The sequence below is a fragment of the Lolium rigidum genome, chromosome 1 (assembly GCF_022539505.1).
Source record: "Lolium rigidum isolate FL_2022 chromosome 1, APGP_CSIRO_Lrig_0.1, whole genome shotgun sequence".
Classification (NCBI taxonomy): Eukaryota; Viridiplantae; Streptophyta; class Magnoliopsida; order Poales; family Poaceae; genus Lolium; species Lolium rigidum.
The window spans coordinates 240,476,584-240,483,645 of NC_061508.1; positions in this window are offsets into that span (position 1 = coordinate 240,476,584).

A 7,062-nucleotide genomic window follows, 5' to 3' on the forward strand; every position below is an offset into this window, starting at 1 on the left:
GAAACCAAAAACAGCAGAAAACAAGAATCGGCTCTTCGGCATCTTGTTAATAGGTTAGTGCCGTAAAATGCATAAATACGACATATAATGTGTATAAAACATGTAGATATCATCAATAATGTAGCATGGAACATAAGAAATTATCGATACGCTCGGAGACATATCAGCATCCCCAAGCTTAGTTCCTGCTCGTCCCGAGCAGGTAAACGATAACAAAGATAATTTCTGGAGTGACATGCCATCATAACCTTGATCATACTATTGTAAGCATATGTAATTAATGCAGCGATCAAAACAATGGTAGTGACATGAGTAAACAAATGAATCATAAAGCAAAGACTTTTCATGAATAGTACTTCAAGACAAGCATCAATAAGTCTTGTATAAGGGTTAACTCATAAAGCAATAAATCAAAGTAAAGGTATTGAAGCAACACAAAGGAAGATTAAGTTTCAGCGGTTGCTTTGAACTTATAACATGTATATCTCATGGATAGTGTCAATGTAAAGTAATATAACAAGTGCAATATGCAAGTATGTAGGAATCAATGCACAGTTCACACAAGTGTTTGCTTCTTCTTAGTTTCAAAAAAAAAAGTGTTTGCTTCTTGAGGTGGAAAGAGATAGGTGAACTGACTCAACATAAAAGTAAAAGAAAGGTCCTTCAAAGAGGAAAGCATCGATTGCTATATTTGTGCTAGAGCTTTTATTTTGAAAACATGAAACAATTTTGTCAACGGTAGTAATAAAGCATATGTATCATGTAAATTATATCTTACAAGTTGCAAGCCTCATGCATAGTATACTAGTAGTGCCCGCACCTTGTCCTAATTAGCTTGGGTTAACACGGATTATCATTGCATGACATATGTTTCAACCAAGTGTCACAAAGGTGTACCTCTATGCCGCCTGTACAAGGGTCTAAGGAGAAAGTTTGCATTGGATTTCTCGCTTTTGATCATTCTTCAACTTAGACACCCATACCGGGACAACATAGACAACGAGATAATGGACTCCTCTTTTAATGCTTAAGCATTCAACACAGCTTAATATTCTCATAAGAGATTGAGGTTTTATGTCCAAACTGAAACTTCCACCATGATTCATGGCTTTAGTTAGCGGCCCAATGTTCTTCTCTAACAGTATGCATACTCAAACCATTTGATTGTGAAAACCGCCCTTACTTCAGACAAGACGAACATGCATAGCAACTCACATGATATTCAACAAAGAGTTGATGGCGTCCCCAAGAACATGGTTATCGCACAATAAGCAACTTATTAAGAGATAAAGTGCATAAGTACATATTCAATACCACAATAGTTTTTAAGGCTATTTTGTCCCATGAGCTATATATTGCAAAGGCGAATGATGGAAATTTAAAGTTAGCACTCAAGCAATTTACTTTGGAATGGCGGAGAAATACCATGTAGTAGGTAGGTATGGTGGACACAAATGGCATAGTGGTTGGCTCAAGGATTTTGGATGCATGAGAAGTATTCCCTCTCAGTACAAGGTTTAGGCTAGCAAGGTTTATTTGAAACAAACACAAGGATGAACTGGTGCAGCAAAACTCACATAAAAGACATATTGTAAACATTATAAGACTCTACACCATCTTCCTTGTTGTTCAAAACTCAATACTAGAAATTATCTAGACTTTAGAGAGACCAAATATGCAAACCAAATTTTAGCAAGCTCTATGTATTTCTTCATTAATGGGTGCAAAGTATATGATGCAAGAGCTTAAACATGAGCACAACAATTGCCAAGTATCAAATTATTCAAGACATTTTAGAATGACTACATGTAGCATTTCCCGATTCCAACCATATAACAATTTAACGAAGGAGATTCAACCTTCGCCATGAATACTATGAGTAAAGCCTATGGACATATTTGTCCATATGCAATAGCGGAGCGTGTCTCTCTCCCACACAATGAATGCTAGGATCCATTTTATTCAAACAAAAACAAAAACAAAAACAAACAGACGCTCCAAGCAAAGTACATAAGATGTGACTGAATAAAAATATAGTTTCAGGGGAGGAACCTCGATGATGTTGTCGATGAAGAAGGGGATGCCTTGGGCATCCCCAAGCTTAGACGCTTGAGTCTTCTTAAAATATGCAGGGGTGAACCACCGGGGCATCCCCAAGCTTAGAGCTTTCACTCCTCTTGATCATAGTATATCATACTCCTCTCTTGACCCTTGAAAACTTCCTTCACACCAAACTTCAAGCAAACTCATTAGAGGGTTAGTGCACAATAAAAAATCCACATGTTCAGAGGTGACACAATCATTCTTAACACTTCTGGACATTGCACAAATGTAATATCCCAGGTTTAGAGGCAATAAAAGGAGAGAACACCAAAGTGTGCATTGCATTCATGCATAGAAAATCCGGGGAATTTTCGCGCTTCAAATAAAACTTACCACAGTGAATCGAAGTTTCACTTGACTTGCTGGAATTGAAGTAGATCATCAAGTCAAGCGCTATAAACTTCACTGTGATCTTTGTTAAAACCTTGTTTTGGGTAGAGATGATTTGATCTATGGATTAGACCAAATGGAATTATATTTACAACAACACATTATTTAAGAATCAAACCCTAACTTATTAACACTTCAAAGTTAGCAACTACTTTAGTGTGTAATTTAATTCACTTCTAAACTTATTAATAAATAAGGTAAATCACAGGGTCTAAAGTGCATAAAGGCTACACATTCTTATTTAAATCATAACTTATTAAATATATGGAATATCATAAAACTAAATCCATTTACATTACGAATTATAGTTCAAACTATTTGAATAAAATTAACTATGAGTACTTTGAAACTCATATGACCATGCCTTGGTGAAATCAAACAACAACTATCCAAATTTGAGGAATAACCTTCAATTTTAACCTTTTCACCAATATTATAATATAAATCCAATCCAATATGATATAGTGACTCATCAACAATAATAAAACCATCCACAAGATATTTAGTAGCAAATGCCACTTGGCTATCCAAAAATAAATCATATGACGGGATAAGGATCATGCCACATGGGATGAAAATATCTACATGACTTGCTTTCCAAGCTTTGCCACCTCATGCTCAAAGGATTGCTATGGATGAGGGCATGACAACCAAGCACCTTACTCATCAAGCCAACACAAGAGTCACCACCTATGTGTCATGATACTAGAGCTTGCCCAAGCCTATAAATAGAGCCACACTCTTCATCCATTTGCTCATCAAGTACCATGATACATGGGAACAAACACATAGAGCCACTCCATATGAATTAGCTAGGATCAAGATGAAGAAGCTAGGAGGTGGAGGCATACCACAAGAAGAAGGTTTATCAGATTTCCTGAAGAACAAGCTACAGAGTATTGCAAGGTAGAATCCCTAGGCAAACCATATATTTAGAGGATCATATCATCATCTCTTGAGTAGGACCTTAGGAAACCAATTCCATAATCATCACAATTTGGTATTAATTAGAAACCTAAGAATCTAAGTGAGTGTGATGAGAGGAATGATAAAGAGTGATTAGTGAGGAATAAGTGGATATTGTCTAATGCATGATTATACCTTGTAGATATAGATGATCAGTTAAACCCATGTTATTAATAGATCTCATCTATCACATAAAATAATAAGTATATCACTAGTAGTTAATCCCAAACCAATCCTCATGCCTTGTGTAGAGGAGTAATCCTAGTCAATTAAACATAACCCAACTATTGCTCACATCCTAAACCTAGTGGTGTATCACATTGGTGATCACTACTAAAACCCTAGACCAAGTCTGAAATCCAACCCATGGATTACTTTGGATTATAAGTAGAACCCTGCCATGCATCATGCCTATTTCCTACTTCAAATAGTGAAGTATTCCCAAAACCATAAACCTTGTCATATAGAACCAATCTACATAAAATATCGTTTCCTAACTTGTGTATCATGTGCCACAAGTATAAACCAAGCCATATATACTTAAAGACTAATGCCATCTGGTGAGTAGAATGAAATCAATATTCCATTCTACTCTACTATCCAAATACCTTGTTTAGTGAACCAAATAAAATAGAATTCATAGAAGTAGTTGAGTTAACCATAATGAGATTAGGATCTATCTTAAATAATTCAAGTCAGTAGTTTGCTAAGCAAGATTATTTAACACAGAGTGAAGTCAACCATATTCTTAACCATTTTCTTAAAACCTTAGAAATAATTCTTCACATGAAATCATGATTCAATTCCATTCCTCATTACTATTTATTCTAAACTTTAGCTATAAATAAAATATATGGGAACAATTAATATTGCTAAGTTATAACACAACCTAATAACATGTTTACCATGCACTGGTTATAAATTTCAAATCATTCAAAATAGGTTTGGTTCTTAAATAAAAAGAATTGAAATAAACATATAAACCCTATATATTCTCAATTTAGAATGACCTCACAAAATATCCATCTAATCAATATTTCAATACTTGTTATAACAATCAAACTAGGCAGTGAGTATGGTTATCAAATTGTTTTGCTATTCAAGTAATTTAAAACCTGCAAAACAAAACAGAATTCAAATCTGAATTCAAATCAAATTGAAAACAGAAATAGAAAAGAAGAAAAAGAGAAAAGAAAGAGCTCACCTGGTGGACCGTCGTAGCCCAACGACCGAAGTCCATGGACATCCCAGCCTTGGCCCAAGCACCGCAGCCCGGCCCAGCCCACGGCCACTTACCGTTTCGTCGCCGGCACAAAACAAGACGAGGGCGTCGTCTTCCTCCACGGCGTCGACAGCGCGAGCCGAGGAGCGGCGGCCACGTCCTCGAAGCCGATAAGGATGCCCCGGACGCCAACGAAGCTTCCAGAACCCTCCACTATCTCTCTCGCGTCCGAGCTTATCCAGGAGCATCAAGATTCGCGCCCATACACCGCTCACCGTCGCCAGTACATCTCGGCCAGTACCGCCGGCGAGCCGACGAACCAAACCACCTCGAGCCCTATAAGTAGGTCTGGAGCACCGCCAGGAAACCCTAGCACCTCTCCACCTATCCATTTCTTCTCAGATCTCCTCTAGCCCTCGGTTTCTTCCTCTACTGGTCGCCGGTGACCATCATGGCACCGTCGGCTGGAGCCACCCCGGAGCTCACCGTTAGGTCGAGGAGATGCGCCTCGGTGTGTAGATCCTTTGGGAGAAAGCAGGCATCAAGGGAAGCTCGAAACCAGGAGGATTTCATCGGTCCCTTTCACTCGAGTTCGCCGGGAAATAGTCAATCGCGGTCGTCTCCGTCAACAATCGTCGTCGCCGACCACACCTTGAGCTTCACGGTGAGATTCCGCATCTGTAGAGCATACTCCCGCATCCTATCGACGTCTGTAGCTCCGATTAGCCACCTCGCCGGGGTGCACCGCCGCGGAACATGGTTTCCGACGAAGCTCCGGTGAGTCCCCGCACAAACCATCACCACCAGTAGCTTTGTCTCGCCGTCCTCGTTCGATTGGTACCAACTACGCATCCAGGGGTGCCTTGTAGCGGCGGCGCCACCGTGCTCTGGCCGCCGGCGTTTAAACGTCGGCAAGGTCAAAGCTCACGGTCAATCTTGACCAGTCCTTGCTCACGTGGCATCCAACGTGGCAGTAGCCCCACATGTCTGCCTCTCAGACTAGAAACGAACCGGTACGTTTAGTATTTTAGGTTTATTTCAAATTCCAGAAAATAGCTGAAATTTACAGAAATAGATTAAATTCATTTCAACTCAGAAAAATATGAATAATATATCAAAATGCTCACAAAAATAAACTCTATTCAAATAAATTATAAAACAAAAATGTGTGTCAAAATAAAATTTCACTTATTTTTAACCTTATTAATTATGCCATTTCAATTATTTAAAATACAATTTGAATTCAATAAATTGTTAAGTGTAAAAATTAAATTTTAACTATTCAAGTAACTAAGTAAAATGTTAGGATTAATTTTATTTACCATAATTGTATTAACTTAATTATTAGTGGTAATTCATAAACCCTAATTGCAAATTACTATTTTCTATTTTCTTTAAATAGTAATAACTCAAGAAAATACTATAAGCCAATATTATTTTGGTAAATCAAAACTTATTTACTTAAACATCTTTAGTTAACAAGTTAATTATTTTAAACCCTAATAACAATTATTAAACCCTGATTCTTAATTAAACCTAAATAAGAATTACCTAAATATTAATTCTTGTAAAAAAATTAATAAAATATTAAACCATTACTAGTCTTGATTCAAAGTAATTAGTAACCACAACTTTATTTATCAATTATTATTTTAGAAGTTGTACCATCACTTAGAAACCCTAGTTTCAATTTAGTAAGACTTGGATCCCATTATTTCATGTGATCATTCCACTTTAGTAGTAACTCTAAAACCCTAATTATGTGTCACATGTGATCATGTGAGATTCATCTATACCTATAGAACCCTAATAAGAAACCAACAGATACAAGTTATGATCCACTAGCATAAACCAAGTCACATGAGATTATCATTTCATGTTACTATTCTTAATTAAAGCCTATATGATTCACTAGTATCACCTAGGTATAAACCCTAGCTTGTTAATATATTAGCACCACTCGATTATCATACTTAGTATCACACCAATTGGATTAACCTCAATCATCAAACCCTAGTAGAACTATAATGATGAACCTTAATACCAACCTTGTGTAGCAAATCACATAACATGCTCCTATCCAACTCAACCCTACTTAGGAAATGATAAACCACTTAGCTGGGCAACCATTAGAAATTACTTAGTTAAGTAGTTGTGAAACCATAGTAAACCCTAATAGCTAATTTATAGGATCATCTTAAATAACCATCCTTTGATATGATACTATAATCAACCATAGTAATAAACCTACCAATACTTGCTATATAGAAACCCAATCCAAATTAAGAACCAACTAGTTCCTATTAGTGAAACTAAAGGAATCCAATAGTAAACCCTAGAAAGCCATAGCACCTATATATAGTAGTTCATATTCTTATTTT